Source organism: Jaculus jaculus, chromosome 2 (assembly GCF_020740685.1).
Source record: "Jaculus jaculus isolate mJacJac1 chromosome 2, mJacJac1.mat.Y.cur, whole genome shotgun sequence".
Taxonomy (NCBI): domain Eukaryota; kingdom Metazoa; phylum Chordata; class Mammalia; order Rodentia; family Dipodidae; genus Jaculus; species Jaculus jaculus.
In genome coordinates this window covers 174,967,952-174,985,736 of record NC_059103.1, presented here as the reverse complement: position 1 = coordinate 174,985,736, position 17,785 = coordinate 174,967,952, and the positions used below count along the sequence as shown (strand labels likewise).

The 17,785-nt window shown below is 34.4% G+C and overlaps 1 protein-coding gene across 49 annotated transcripts in view; it reads right to left on the bottom strand.

Annotated features, from left to right (window-relative positions):
• The window catches only part of Rims2 (regulating synaptic membrane exocytosis 2), a 544,765-nt gene that overhangs the window by 273,738 nt on the left and 253,242 nt on the right, over positions 1-17,785 (bottom strand). The gene's annotated exons all lie outside the window — the stretch shown is intronic.

Below are 17,785 nucleotides of genomic sequence, written 5' to 3'. Positions count from 1 at the left end.
TTGCACATACTCCCTACCAGGATGAAGAAGAAATTTCAAGTGGTTCATCTGACCTTTTTAAAGACACCTCATATGAATCAACATAATAGAATTAACCTATACAATACCACATATGTGATTGCATGTATCTGTGTATTTACATTATTCAACATGCATTTTGCCACATGTGATAATTGAATGGATGTCCCCAGTAGATTCAGGAATTTATTAAAGCTTGCAACTTAGATCTCCAGCCCTGTGACTGGATGAGGTGTCACTGTGGGTGGATCCTTGAGTCCAGCCCTAAGGTGTTACTAGGGGCGATTCCATCCTAAAGGTATGCAGAGTGCTTGAGCTCTACCTGGGGTTCCTGGAGTATGCTTAGGTATGGTGCTAGTAGTGGTATTTCTCTGCATGGACCTATAAAAGGGGGCCAGCTTCTTCTGCTATTATGGAACTTCCCCTGAATCAGTAGGCTTCAACAAATCCCCTCCTGCCATGAACTGTGCCTGGTTTGGAATTCATCCTAGCAATGTGAAGCTGACTATGATACCATTATTTACATACAGATAACTAAAGAAGAAAAACCTCTAGCATGCTAGTAGTGTACGTCATGAAAAGAGTTCTGGAGTTGTGATATCTTCATTTCTTATTCCTGCTTTTGCTCTTAGCAGTTATCAGGCCTATACAGACATGCAATCTACAGGAGTCTGTGCTAACAAGAAGCACAGATCATATACCTGAACTCATACATTATTTTAGCAAACACATATTTATTAAGAACTAATGCCGCATGCTATAAAATATACTAGGATCATAGAAATAAATAGGGCATTGAAGAAGCTGAATGATGTTATAGTCCTCTTACAATTTCTTAGGGATTATAAACTTAGTAATATTGTTACCACAACTTCAGTAATTGTTGATATATATTTAGTAATTTAGTATAATGTCTGGTGTTCTAGAAGTATATGAAAACAGACAATTTTATTCCCACTCTGAGGAAATCGCATGCAAGATTGGAAAATGAGAATAAACTGAATGTAGTGAGACTTTTATAGTGACTACTCTAAGTAAATTTGATAAATAATGATTATAGAATTCAGCTCCAAAAGAAAGGCTATGAACAACTGGCCCATGACAAACCATTTTGTTTTTTTTTTTTTAAGTTAAACTGACCAAAATTCAGTGTTAAATCTAGCAATCATTTTAGTGTAGAGATTATGAAATTTTGCTGTAGCATCTGACTCATAATGTGCAATGCCAATTTTATTGGATTTACATAAAATATAACAACAGTTGAAATCTAAAATTGTGATGACTAATGTGAGGGTTAAATTACATTTGAATTATTTCATGCATGCTATCCTATAAATATTAAGATTTCTATGTTTCTTCCACACTATTTTCAAAAACTGAAGAAACTCCATTTAAAATCAAGATTGTCTAATCTATATGCCTCTCTTGACCTTTATAAGCAAGTTGTAGTGTTTATTATCAGAAATAGTGACAACTTGTATATATCTCTAAATAATTATAAACATTTAGTAGTACTGAGCCCATAAGTTGAAATTCAAAGCTATTCATCAAGCATGTTTTTTATCAATCCCTTGAAGATAGTGAGAAATTAGCAGCTGGAGAGATGGCTTAGTGGTTAAACACTTGCCTATGAAGCCTAAGGACCCAGGTTTGAGGCTTAATGCCCCAGGACCCATGTTAGCCAGATGCACAAGGTGACACATGCATTTGAAATTCATTTGCGGTGGCTGGAGGCCCTGGCACACTCATTCTCTCTCTCTCTCACTCACTCTGCCTCTTTCTTTCTCTGTCTGTCACTCTCAAATAAATAAAAATAAACAAAAAAATTTAAAGAAGATAATGAGAAATTAAAAGAAAGAATCCAAAACATAATATTTTTCCCACACATTGCATTAATTCCTATTTTCAAATATAACAACTATTAGTAGATATGAAGGTAATGACATTCAGTTTATATTTACCTAAAACTATTCATCTTACTTCTCTTTATTGTTATTACTTTTCTTAGGCCATACTTTAGTAGTATTAATTAGAACCCATTAATGAAAAAATATTTATCTGCCTATGTATAATAATTTGAGGAAGAAAACCTATCAATAAGGCTCTTTAAAACTGGATGTCCTCAAAATCATACTAATTTATGGGAAGATTCCAAATAAGTTTTTTCTCATGTTAAGGTACTTTTCTATTACAACAAAGGAGGTCTCAGTTATTTGCTGTTTATTAATTCATCATGTTTTACTATAATTTCTGTTTTAATATTTACAATATTAACCATCTTAACTGGTTTATGTTAACTATTCCAGCTAAAATCCTGGCCATATTTGCAATAAGGTAATCATTAAATTTCTGAAAATATAGCCAATAAACATTTGAAAACATTTCAAAGACAATGAAAAGCTACACCAGAAATTGAACATTAATATTCATATTTTTATTTCTTATTTGAAGTTATATAAACTTTTAAGGCCCACAATGACATTAAAAGTGAAGATTCTGAAGAATAATACATTCTATAAATTTTATAATATTATAATATAATGACTATATGAAAATCTTACTCATAATCCTTATTAGTGAAGAGCATATGAAAACTGCTCTTTCATAATTAAAAATTATGAATGATATTTGAAGTTTCAAAAATCAGAAGATATACCACCTTTCATATTTAAAAACTGTCATTTCATAAACTTAGGGATATAAATGATATTCAAAGAATCAAAAATCTATAAAGACATCAACATCTTTTTAGAAGCTTTATAATACATGGAAATTACAAAATGAATGTAAATAATACTTCATAAGTACAATTATATAAGGTTAGCCATATAATTTAGACATAATACTGCAATTTAAAATCTAAAATTCAAAGCTCTTAAAATAGTACATCAATAATTTAACTAGAGTTTATGTTCCTGAACAACATGAAGAATACAGACTGAATTCCTACAAAAACGCTTCTAGCAAATAAATTTATATTTATCAAAATATATAGTAGATAATTTTAACATGACACAATTAATATATAACACTTTTATTTTTTACCTCTTATTCAACCAGTGCACATCTGTCGAGCATGCAGCATCATGTTGATGAAAATACATCAACAATGTGCCAGGCAGTGCTTTCACTTAATCCTTCTAGTCCTGGCAAAATCACAGGAGCCATCCTTAATCAGATGATGTGATATTCTCTCCTTGCTTACAATTTTATTCTAAAGCTTAATTATTGAAAAGTTACACATAACACAGTATTCATTCAAGGATGAAATCATAAAATCTTCTAGTGATGGACTTGTTATGGAAAGGCTATTCTTTCATGCTGTTGCTATGTGGCTGTATATAGCTCCAGGTCAAGTAAGAATGTACCCTGTAAGGAGGATTATGGTACTTAGCTGATTAGAGCCTCACAACACTGGATACCAAATGCTATCTGGATCCAAGGCATTTCTGGCCACTATACTTAAAACTGGCAGCTCAAGAGATTTATAAGCCATGTTCACTTATATGAATCATGCTGTTTCCATGCTCCATGCCATGCTAAAACAGACACAAGGATTGGCAACTATCCTATATTAAAAGATAAAGTAAGCCTGAAGTAATTCAATTCTGTTCTTTAAAGTTCTCTACCTGAGTTGGTTGCAGCCCTAGAACAAACCCTCAATAAAGAAAAATGCATTAAGAAAAGAAGTCAAAATGAGAAAGACATGAGAAATACAAGTGTAAATTTAGTCAACAATTACTTTCCAAGATCATTAATGAAATCCCCTGCTACCTTTATACTTGTTTATAATTCCACCTCCTTTTCTTGACTCCAATTCATAATTTAATATTTCTATTCCACATATTTAACCTTGGTCTTTAATACCAAAGATACAACTGACATCCTTTTCCAAAGTCCTAATACCAAGAATACTTAAGAGAGATAACCTCTTCTTATAAAAGCAAACAAACATACCTAGAAGTATAACCAATATAAAAACAGGTGCCACATATGTGAAGGATATATATAAGGTTAAGCATACATTTTCTTTTTCAATATTTTATTTATGTTATTTTTATTTGAAAGAGAATGGGATGGAGAAAGAGGAAGAGAGAGAGAGCGAATGGGTGCACCAGGGCCTCCAGACACTTCCAGTAAATTCCAAATATTTATGCCACTTTGTGCAGCTGGCTTTACATGGGTATGCGTGAATCAAACTTGGGTCCTTAGGCCTTACGGGCAAGTGCCTTAATTGCTGAGCCATCTCTCCAGCCCACATATATATTCTTCTGTTTAAATATCAGTTAATTTATTTATTTATATGCAAGCAAAGAGAGGGAGCATGCGTACTTCAGGGCCTCTAGTTGCTGCAAACAAACTCCAAACGCATGTTCTACTCTGTGCATCTGGCTTTTGGTGGGTACTGGGGAAATGAACCAGGGTCATTAGGCTTTGCAGGCAAGCACTTTAATCACTGAACCATCTCTCCAGTCCCACATATATTTTCTTATTGGAGAAAAAGTAGTATATGATGCTTCACAATACAAGTAAGTAGATTTAAGTAGAAGCAAAAATCTCCATCTTGATTAACTGCAATTCTTTACTTCTAGTTGCTCATCAATTCATGAGGCCATCACAATAGATCTAGTAAAAAAATACCTTCAGGATCCACTGGTAAAAATTTGGTGAAGTCATATACTATTTCTTTGCTTCTGCCCTATCCCCTTTTAGTTCAGTCTAAACACAGTTTATGACTTTAAATCTGACTGCTGCTCATATGCTGAAAAAATTCAATATCCATTAATTTTGCTTTATGATGAAGATTAAATTTCTTGCAAGGCCTATGGGATCTGGCTGAAATTACCCTCTGTGTCCCCTGCTAGTGCTGGTATCCCTGCAGGATCTCACCTGAGATCAACTATGCCAGCTCCTTCTGCCAACAATGCTGTTTTTCCAAATCACTTTTGTTCTGGTCTAGGAAATCGTCTATAACTTTGTTTACTTTCTTCTTTCTTTCTTTTTCTCCTTCCTTTCCCCTCTTCCCCCTCCTTTCTTCCCTGCTCTCTCATTTCTCCCCAGGAGAAGTGAGGCAGGGTCTCATTGATGTAGCTTTAGCTGGCCTTGAATTTAGCTCCTGGCATGACCACCTAATATTCCAAATTGCTGGGACTATACCACACCTGGCCAGAAAAACCTTCAAGGTTTTGCTCAACTCACTCTCTTAAGGAGGTGTATTCTGAACCTGTATTTAATATTTCACCTTCTTCCACTCAGTTCAATTCCTTTACTTCTTTATATTTTCTATAAGCTTACAACCTTTTAATTATAATTTTTAATCTGCAATATTACTATCTGTCAAGGATTTCCATTTAGGTTATGTTATCCCAATGCCAGATATACAGAAGATACTCAATATATACTAAATAAACTAAGACACTTTTGTACTAAGTTAAAAGTAGTTTTTGCCTAACTACACAGATTATTTAAAATGTAATTTATCCAACTTGTTTTCTTTATTGGTATCTTACCTGGAAAAATAACTCATTTGTAGTCAGTAATGCCCATGAGTTCCCTAAAATATATACATTGTGAATACCCCTGATTGTCAACCAGAATTAAACAGTAACACCCTACTGTTGAAGATACCACATGCTTCAGTTGCAGGACACTGCATCACCAAGATGGAAGTGAGCTAGGAGCCTCTTCCCTGCTAAGCAGCTGTCTTAGTGACAGAAAGTGAAAGTGCTGCTTAGAAAGTTGGGGGAAGAAAGTCATCACCAGTCTTAACCAGCAGTGGGCCTTGTGACCTACATAAACCAGCAATGCCAGAAGTGTGGCATGGCTTTTCTGTGGGAAACCAACCTCTGTCAAATTGGATTTGAGGTTCATTGACTTGGTACTGAAAGCCTAGTCAAAAGCCAACACTTGGAAGATACAAGCCCAGGAAGGAAGCTATTAATGTTGTGTGGCTAAATGGATATGTTGTGCCCATCAAATTGTCCAATAAATATTTATTATTTATACCCATAGATTAGTACTGCTCTCTACTTTGTCAGAGAAATTTTCTGTACAGTTGGCAATGATATCTAAGGTGATTCAAAGCTCATAAAAATGCTGAAAATTCATGAATCTGTATTTCTCAGTGCTAGGTAAGAGAAATATATCATCTCTCTCCCAGGTTCAGGGAACACTGAAGAAGAGGTAGCAGAAATAATATGAGAACCAAAGGATGGAGAAGTTTGATTTGCAACACTGTCTTCCAGACACAAAGTGGCTTGTGGCATTCATGATTTCACAGCAACTGTCATTACCCACATAATACTAAGCCCATCAATATGTTGTCATGGGTTATGGGAAAGAAAAACAAAGACATCAAAATAGAAGGAGGACCAGTTGGAAAGAAGAGATGGTCTGGAGGAAGGGAGATGTGGGAGAGAGACAAAAGATAGTAATGGCAGTGGACTGTGATCAAAATACATTATGTACATATAAAAATTGTCAATAATCGGGGCTGGAGAGGTGCCTTAGCTATTAAAGCACTTGCCTGCAAAGCCAAAGGACCAAGATTTGATTCTCTAGGACACACATAAGCCAGATTCACAAGGTAGCATATGCATCTGGATCTGGAGTTCCTCTGCAGTGGCTGGAGGCCCTGGTGTACTCATTCTTTCCCTCCCCACCCCCATCTCTCTCTCACAAATAAATTCAAATAAAATAAATAAAATATATTTTTTTAAGATTGTCAATAAAAAATTAAAATAAACTCACAACTTATTCAAAATGTTACTATAACTGAACTAACAAAAGCTCTTCCAAGTATGCTTCCAATGCATGTCTCAATCATATCAACATGTTTATTCTTCCAGCCAAAGAACATTCGTTGTGATACTTTATTGTCATGTAAGAGTGATTTGTGAATTTAGTTTACCAAGTATATGGACAAAAGTGCATTGCTTGGGACAGAGATAATAAAGAAAATCTGTTTATAAACAGGAAAATATAAGGCATCTTGAAAAAAGTAGAACAATCGCTCTAAAAATTACCTATCCCTGTATTTAAGAGAGTAGAAGGTAAAAAGAACTTTTTCTTAAGAGAACTAATAGTAAGCAAATCTTACAGAGCTGTTTGGAACAACTACCAGAATAAAGCTAAAGACAAATAAAACATGTTACTTAAATATGGAGAAATGGACACTAAAACAGGAAAATTATATGTTTGTGGCTATCCTGGGTTACAAATTAAAACTGTCTCAAAAAGAATTAAATTAATAATTATGTAAATAAATGTAAAAATTTTGTTATCCCAATATCTTGTTTTTGTTATACAATGCCTTATGTTTATGTGCCAATAAGTACATACATGGCATGTTGATATACTGATATATATAGATATTTAGATATATTTACATGTATATATATCAATCAATATGCAGCTTAAACAAAGATGACACTAATTATTTTTATACTTTTATATATGTATAATCAGATCTTAATCTTTCAGTTAGCAAAATGTTCAGTCTAACACAGAGAAAATAGCATCTAACATTTACATGTCAGCACAATACATTGATTGTTTTTTAGCTATCTAAATCAATATTGAATTGCTTCAAATTATGATTTAGTAAGCCCCGTTGCTTGTATACATAATTCTCTCTAAAAATTTTCTCTATATATAGATGTGTGTGTGTATATACATACATACATACATATATATATATATTCTTATTTATTAATTATGTTTAATTTTTTATAAATTTTTTTGTTTATTTTATTTATTTATTTGAGAGCAACAGAGAGAGAAAGAGGCAGATAGAGATAGAGCGAGAATGGGCGCACCAAGGCCTCCAGCCACTGCAAATGAACTCCAGACGCGTGCGCCCCCTTGTGCATCTGGCTAACGTGGGTCATGGGGAATAGAGTCTCGTACTGGGGTCCTTAGGCTTCACAGGCAAGCGCTTAACCGCTAAACCATCTCTCCAGCCTTCTTAATACTTTAAAACAGGAAAATACTATGAAGTAGACTATGGCAAACTGTCTTCAAGCATGGGTAAAAATAATTTATAATAATATTTTTGGATGCATTGTTTTCCTCCAGTCCCATTTGAAAGACATCAGTTTAAAATTTACACATTGGCTGGACGTGGTGGTGCACTCCTTTAATCCCAGCACTCAGGAGGCAGAGGTAGGAGGATCGCTGTGAGTTCAAGACCACCCTGAGACTAGAGAGTGAATTCCAGGTCAGCCTGAGCTAGAGTGAGACCCTACCTCGAAAAACAAAACAAAACAACAACAACAAAAAAATTTACACATCTATATTACAAAGTTATTGAAAAGTGTGGTGGAAATTTTAATGAATGCTTCTAAAGAAATGAAGCATTTTACCTGGCAGATCAATGCTTCCAGAAATGTTCTTCTTTTTTTTCTGAAGTAAATTTCTCTTCAGTAAAGCTTTCTTATGATCTTCTAACTTCTTTCCCTACACTCCTCTACAAATTTCCTCTGCCAGTGATGTACTAAACCCCAAAATGAAAATAAATATGGCACTTGCTATAGCATGGCCCAAATGAGATGATGACACAGAATTTGATAAAAGACCTTGTGGGACCAGGCTTTGTAAATGAAGGCTGTTACACTTCAGATGTTCCCTGTGAGATCTGATAACATTTTAAATATGCTGCTCTTTTACTAGGTAACACATTAAGACAGAGGTCAACTAAACAACATACCTGAGGCCATGATGAGTAATGACAGAGTTAGGATTATATTTTTAATATGGACATGTCTTTTTATATAAGTTCTTCCACATGAATTATTTCTTTTGAATGGGAACATGCCTGTTTATATAAATTCATTATAATTAATTTTTATCACTTTTATGTCAACATTTCTTTAGCAATTTTAAATGTAACATATAAAAAAAGACCACTGTGAAATCATTTTCTTAACCTTATTTATGTTTTCTCTCTAAAAATATGCTAAGTAATAATCTAAAAATAGGTGCATTTTGGAGTTACTTAGCTCTCAGAGTGAAAAAATACAAAATATACCATAGAAGCAGCAATAGTGAATATCTGATGTTGGCTCTTGGCCATCTAGTTGGCTTCCTTTTTTGGAATAAATGGAATGTCTATTCTCAGCCCTGTGCATTGTGTGGCATTGAGCTCACCTACTTCAAAGGTAAACCATGATATTTGCACTGCTCCTCTGCACATACCATCACCATCGGAATGAACTCTACTACCTAAGCCAATCCAATCAGAGACTCTTCCAAACATTCATCTGACAGTACTTGGACACAGATTTCCTAGTATGCTTAAGAATTCCTGTAATTCTGAGTTATACTAGCAGTTAGTTTGAGACGATATCTTCAGAGGAACCTTTCTAAAATGGACTCAACATCTACTTAACATAAACTAAAAACAGAAAGAAAGAACTGACTTGTGAATCATATGACATTCAGAATTCACTTGAATTAACATGTACTTCTGGAGATTTTAGTTATGTAAAAAAAATTCTCTTCATTTTTTTAGCCACTCTCAATTGAGTTTTCCATTAGATTCAACGGAAACCTTGGTTGACACTGAAATGAATATAGATCCTACAATCTGTATGTTACTATCTTGTAGACTACATGATGTTAATAAATATAGTTTCTATAGAAACTGGTTTTCTCTTTGTAAAAAAGTAAGCATTCCAGGACACTTATTTATACTGTGATAGGTAATTTCAATTATTAACTCGATAGGACTTAGAATTACCATAAAAGTAAGTCTCTGGGCATATCTGTTAGGGATTTTCTAGATTAGATTAATTGAAGTGTAAAGACCCACTCAAACTATGGGTAGAACCATTCCATAAACTGTGGGTCCTAGACTGAATGAAAATGAAATAAATAGCTGAGTACCAGGATGCATTGCTCTCTGCTTCCTGGCTATAAACAAAATGTGACCACCTGCTTCACACTCCTGCCACCATTCATTTCCCTACCATGATAAACTGTAACCTACTGAAATAAGTCTTTCCTCTTTAAATTGCTTTTGTTGGTATTTGTTACAGCAATGAGAGATATAAATAATACATATGTTATAGCCACATAATATCCTTGAAGAATTACCAGTTTTATGGCAAAATAGTTCATTTAGTGAAATCAAAATATTTTCTCAGATCAAAAATCATAGGATTACAAGTTTAATACTAAATTGCATGGTAATTATGACATGAGACTTGTCCTAGTTAACATTAAAAGAGATAACAGGGCTGGAGAGATGGCTCAACACTCAAAAGCCCTTGCTTGCAAAGCTATTATGATAGCCTGGGTTTCATTTTCCAGAACCCACATAAAGTCAGATGCACAAAATGTCACATGTATCTGGAGTTCATTTGCAGGAGTCCCTAGTATAGCCATGTTCATTCTTATTCTCAATCTCACTCTGAATAAATAAATAATTAAAAGAAAGATAGAGAGGGCTGGAGGGACAGCTTAGCAGTTAAGGTACTTCCCTGCAAAGCATAAGGACCCATGCTCAACTCCCCAGATCCCATATAAGCCAGACACACAAGGTGACACATGCACAAGGTCATGCACGTACACAAGATGGCACACACATTTGGAGTTCAATTGTAGGGATAGAGGCGCTGGTATTCCAATTTTCTTTCTCTTTCTCTGTCTCATTAAAAAGAGAGAGAGAGAGAGAGAGAGAAGATAGCCGGGTGTGGTGGAATACGCCTGTAATCCTAGAACTTGGGAGGCAGAGGTAGGAGGATCACCATGAGTTTGAGGCCACCCTGAGACTCCATAGTGAATTCCAGGTCAGCCTGGGTTAGAGTGAAAATCCAAAGAGAGAGAGAGGGAGAACAGAAATCACATTCAAAATGTCTCCATCAACAAAAAGGCCTTTTTTTGTATTATTTATTGACAACTTCCATAATTATAGAAAATAAACTATGATAATTCCCTCCTCCCCCTCACTTTCCCCTTTTGCAACACCATTGTCCATCATATCCCTTCCTCCTCTCAATTAGTCTCTCTTTTACTTTGCTGTCACCATCTTTTTCTCCTATTATGAGGGTCTTGTGTAGGTAATGTCAGGCACTTCAAGGTCATGGATATCCAGGCCATTTTATGTCTGGGAGAGTGCATTTAAGTAGTCCTACCCTTCCCTAGGCTCTTACATTCTTTCTGCTACCTCTTCCGCAATGGACCCTGAGCCTTAGAAGGTGTAATAGAAATGTTACAGTGCTGAGCACTCTTCTATCACTTCTTCTCAGCACCATGGTGCCTTCTGAATCATCACAGAGGTCATTGCCATCTGAAAAGAGAAGTTTCTTTAACCAAAGGTGAGAGTAGCATTAACATATGGGTATAAATGTTCAGAGAAGTGCTTACTGGTCAGCTTGGTGAGCACAGTATATGCATTTAGCCAGTCACCAGCTGGTGTTATACCCCTAGGCTTCATGACCTCTCATGTCATGGGTTTTCAGTACCAGGCATGTATTCAAAGGGCCTTTTAAAAGTAATTTACATTATAAAACGGCCACCCCAATTCTAAGCTAGGTCAAAATTAAAACAATGTATATTGCATATAAAATATTACCTTGATTGCAAAACTGAAAGAATTGCAAAACTGGAGAATTGGTTTATGATGATATATAGAGTGGGTTCCTAATACCAAGTCTGAGAACCATGCATACATACACCTATTTAGAAACAGAAAGCATGGTTCTAAGACTATTTGTCTCTTGCTCCTTTATAATTTGTGGTTGTAACAGGAGAGAAAATTCTGTCTATAAGAATTGTGTTGCCAAATGAATGAGACAAATAACAGGCATTGTTACTTCTGCTCATGTTTTTGTCCTAAAGGGCAGGACAAAGGAAAGAATAGAATAGGCTGGGAACATTATTTCGTACAGCACCTCTGACCATATAAAAGGAAGCATAAAAGTAAAAAGAAAGGTGTCTGACCTAGTAAAAGCATGGAATATTCAAGTGTAAAGCAGTGTTAAGTTAAAGCAGGGGTAGTACACAATGGGCTGCCTGATTATTGTTCAAATTAACACTATGACAGTAAGGAATATGGTGGCTGAACATGGTTATTCCGTGACAGTCTGGTATAGACACACCACTTTAACAAGTTATGCACGCACCAAACTAAATCACTAAGAACCCAAGTTAGAGACTATAGTTGTTGGTTTTATTGTAATAAGAAAAGGCAATGAAAACAAGTAAAGATTGCTACATCATCCTCCCCAACTACAAACAGCACAGTCCAAATTGAACAGAGATGCCTCCTGCTCTTAGGGAAGAAAGAAAGAACTTAGGTAGGCCTTGGACTTAATACTAGTACCACGTCTGCCATAGTGAAACTCAGTGCCTATGGTCTAAATGGACTGTTGCGGAGTACCTGTCAATACAAAACTTGATAATATTGCTTTTTCCTGGGAGATAAAAATTAAATGTTTACTTTGATGTGGAAACCATCTCTCTCCTCTTCCCCCTACCCCCTATCTCCTCCCTCCTCCCCCCTGTTCCTCCTCTTTTCACCTGACTCTTCTTTCTGGCTTCTCCTGCTACCCTCAAGTTTGATCTTGATATTCTTTTTCTATTTTATTTGTTTCCTGCATTTTACATTTTTGTGCCACTTCATTATTTTTCTGTATAGAAATATAGCACACATAATTTCATTGCATATAATAATGTAAGAGGGATTTTGAATAAGAGGGAAATCTAGAAAAACAGTTCTATGATTAATTTTTCTACTAGATTCAGTCATATATAATATGTGATAACTGCTTTAAATTGGTTTATTTTTCCTATCAACCACTGGGGAATGTTAAATGCACCCTGTCACATCTTCGTTGTTGTTTGCCTACAGTCATTATGTTGAACATTTCATGTTTGGAAATCATAGTCGCAGAGATTTTTTTCTTCATCCTTAACATATTCTTTCTTAATAAAGGCACTTTGTCACAGTATTAAGCACAAAATGCAAGTGTATAGGACAATGTGACAATCAGAGCATTTTAGGTTTATTCATGTACCCTTAAAACTTAAGATTATTGTCTTCCTACACTTCTTTATCTTGACAACTGTACTTAATCTACTTTACTAAGAAACACTTGGGTTCAGAGATACAGAAAGCCTTTTTTTCCTCTGTGTGGTTCAGCTACTTTCCATTTGGTATTATGCACTCAAACTAAATCTACCTGTTTAAGTTGCCATGAAACATTTTTCATACACAGTAGATTCAACTTGTGTCTGAAAGTAACTTGTGCTTTTTTTGATTTTGCTGACTTTAAAAGGATTAATCTGGGCAGACATTATAAAAAGGAAAGGCTTTGCTTAATATGTATTTTGGACTATGTAGGACAGAAGATAACTGGTTAACCTTGAAGTGACTTATATTCAGTGGTCTGGCACATGCTTCAAAATCCTATGCAAGAAGATGTTCCTACTCATATTCTATGAGATGGAATGATGAACTATCATTTAGATCATAGGATAAGAACATATCTAGGGGCAAGGACAACTATTGAGTTGTTCCAATGAGCCAAAAAAGAAATTGTGAGAACCTAAAGTATAACAGCAGAAAAGAATTAAGCAAAATACGTTTAGGTGTTCATGTCTATGGAACCTGATACATTAGGTGGCAAAGAAAAACAAAATTTGGCAATGTTCCCTTAAAGAACTAAGTGAATAGGACTTCTACTTGAGGAAAGGGAAAGGATCTGTAGAAAAATACACGTTTCAGGCTGGAGAGATAGCTTAGTGGGTAAGGCACTTGCCTGTGAAGCTTAAAAATTTATGTCCAAAGCTCCAGGCCCCACATAGCCAGATGCACAGTGATGCAACCATGAAATGTCACACATGCACCACAAAGGGGCGTATACATCTGGACTTTGTGTGCAACAGGCTGAAGATCCTGGCATGTCCATTCTCTCTCTTTTCCTCTCTCCCTCTCTCTCTCTCTCTCTCTCTCTCTCTCTCTCTCTCTCTCTCTCTCCCCCTCTCTCTCTCTTTTTCTCCTCTCTCTCTCTCCCCCTCCCTCTCCCTCTCTCCCACTCCCTCCTTCTCCCCCCCTCTCAAACTAAATATAATAAAAAATTAAAGAAAAAGAAAAATACTTGTTTCAGGTCCAATGAAAAATACATTTTACAAACTACTTAGCACTGAGAATTCAGTCATGTTTCAGTGTGTGTATGTGTGTGTGTGTGTGTGTGTGTGTGTGTGTGTGTGTGTGTTTATTCTCAAAGTTGGTATTAAACTCTTAAGAAGACAGGTTGCAGTTGATAGGGAAAACAAACCTCAAGTTTAATGTAATAATTTTAAATTTTTCCACCTATACATTGGAAAGTCCAAAGAAAAGAAACAAACTTTAAAAAGTTTTTTTAGGACTGTATCAATATATACTATCCCACCAGGATTTAAAGATGACATCTCAAACAATTAATGAAAGTATTTAATTAATGTTTGCTATAGCTACCATTAAATTTATGCCATATCTATCATACGCAGAATCAGTGTATTGGATGCTTGAAAACATGAGTAATTTTAGATACATCTGAACAAGCTATAAAAACTGTCCAACTTTCCTTTCTTCTTAAGCTTTTTTATATCCCTACTTTACAAGTTCCCAGGTTAAGTTGTTCTCATAATCAGTTCCAACTAAAAATCATCTTAGAAAAGTAGACATGACAACTTTTTCTGCTGTATTATGTCCTTCCAGTATATCACATGTAAAACAGAATTTTTATATTCTACATGTCATATATTAGTAAGTTAAAATTTGTATGTAAAAGTATCTTGTAATAGTAAATCACAATTACTAATGTAATATTATCAATGCTTCTACTTTCAAAGTTCAAATAAATAAAATATTTTCAATATATTCAACTTGTTAATTAATTAATTGTTAAAATAAGTCCCTAAAAATCTATATTAATCTATTGATCTTATGTCCATAATACATCTGTTTGACACTTACTCTTTATCAAGTCCTGTTTGTACTATTTCTCTTCAGGAAACCAAATGTCAGGCAAACTAATAAAAAGAGGATCCATTATTGCTGGAATTTGCAACCAAAGTCAGTGTAGCTGCTTCTATACAAGATAATGTTGCAGGGCAAAAAATATCCTTGGTGTCTATCTTAGCTTAGAATGAGAAGGAAGAATATAAAACTGCACTGAGGGTTGGTCTGAAAACCACTGCAGCCAGAGAGTTATCAAACAGCAATATAGCTTTTTGATTATTTTTTTCTTTGCAGTGCTTAATCATAGAATAAGTAATAATTCTCCTACCTGTGCAATTATACTTTCATGTTCTATGTATCCTTGTAGTACAACCAACAATATATTAAGAAAATAAAATCATGACAGGAATAAGATCCCATCTGCATATCAGTACATACTTTGGTTTTATTTAGATCCAGGACTATGTCATCCTTTTAACTCAGCTTTTGAGTTGCCTATGTATGTCTGTCTCTACACATATGGTTATGTCCACATAGGCATACATACCACTACATACACAACTTGGTCACAGGTATCAATTATAAGTTATTAAAACCTACTATCTTGGGCTGGAGAGATGGCTTAGCGGTTAAGCGCTTGCCTGTGAAGGCTAAGGACCCTGGTTCGAGGCTCGATTCCCCAGGACCCACGTTAGCCAGATGCACAAGGGGGTGCACACATCTGGAGTTCGTTTGCAGTGGCTAGAAGCCTTGGCATGCCCATTCTCTCTCTCTCTCTACCTATCTACCTCTCTCCCTCTCTCTCTCTCTCTCCTCTGTCACTCTCAATAAATAAAAAATGAACAACACCAAAAAAATTAAAACCTACTATCTACAAAATATATAGGGGAAAATCTACGCTTAGTAACATAGTTGAAAGTCTTTTGTTTTAACTATGTGGTTTGTAATTTATTACACTATTTTTATAAAATATTTTAGTCTGTTCTAATTTCAGGAACCGCTCTAATTGCATTATCATATTTTTATATTTTATCAGCATTATAAATATTTCAGAATTGTCAAAATTATAGCAATTTTATGACTAATAAAACATAAACATAAATACTCTAGGATGCATATTACAACTACATTACATATACCAACAGGCAATTCATAACGATTTTAAAAACATCCTCAACTTCTAAAAAGTACCAAAAATAAAACTAACATTTAAATATAATATAATGCAGCACTTTTCCATTTCCATTTCAATCTTCTACAATCACTTCATAAAGAAAAGCTTAATGGCTATTAAAAGTTGTTCTGTAATCACTCTTCCCATTATACCTGAATGTTATAATATATATCAGATGGAACAGAAAATAATTTATAATATAAAAATACATAATACAAGTTTTATAACTTATTTTCTCAAACTTATTTTCCCAACAAAATGAATAATGAACAAAATACTCCTTAGTATTTACCTCAGTGTTATCAAAAACTTTCCTTACTCAGAGACAGCACTCATAATATAATGTAGAACAATATATATTTAATCTACCTTACATTCATGAATCAATAATTTTATTTAGTAGCATATAACAGATTAGAATATATATATATATATATATATATATATATATATATATATATATATATGCACACACACATTATAGAAGAATATATAGAGAGATAAATATATGTTCCTAGTATAGTTTTAGATAAAGATGAACAGGTACAACAGAGCTGATCCAGTACATTTCAATCATTCCTATTAAAAATATATGACTTACCTACTAAACCCAAGCCTAGTTCTTAGCTCAATTCCCTGGAATCATTAGAGAAAAATATAAATGTAAGGTAGAAACAGAAGGCAACTGTCATGTAAAAAAAGGAAAATTGCTAAAGATAAGAAGATAGGAACTACGTTGTTTCCAGTCTCTTTATCCTAAACCAAAAACCAGAGCATTTGGTTGTTGGCCTAAACAGGCACCTGGGAGCTACAATGAAAGATGATCCTTCCTCCAAGATAGTGAACTTAGCAGTCTGTAACAAGACTCCAAATAGAGCTCACAAAGTAGGAAATCTACTGAAATGTCAATGAACTGGGGACCCTGAGTGGCATAGAGTGAGAGTTTTGCTTGAATATTTGTCATCAATACCAAGTGCATACTTTCTTTTGAAATTAAATACTCATCCAATAAAAGCATTATTTTTCTTAAAAATGGAATAGCACCACATTCTCTTTTCTAAAAATAGAATTTGATAGAAATCTTGGAAATTTTTCTATTTGTTTACCATATAGTCATATAGAATTGAATAACTACTTTTAAACAGTAGTACTCCAACAAACAATGTTCTTTCTAACTCTAATAAACAGTTTCTGAAGTGAAATAAAAGTGAGTAAAAAAATAAGTTAATGCCTTTTTAGATAGAATAACATCAAATGTCCTGATATTAAAATTCTGATATCTTTCCAATATAAAATTCACTCAGTACTTGTCCTTTTCTAAATCCATCCAGGAGCCAATAATGTACAATGGAGCAAATATAGCATCTTCAACAAATGGTGCTAAACAAATTAGATAACAGCTTGTAGAAAAATGAAACTAGACACACTCTTCTCAACATGCACAAAAATGAACTTCAAATTGATTAAAGACTTCAACATGAGACCTGAAACTCTTAAACAACTGGAAGAAAACATAGGGGGAACTCTCCATGGATACTGGATGAGGAAAGACTTCCTGAACAATACCCCAGTATCCTAGGAAATTAAACACTCAACTAGTGGGATTTCATGAAACTAAAAGAATTTTGTATAACATATCATAAACA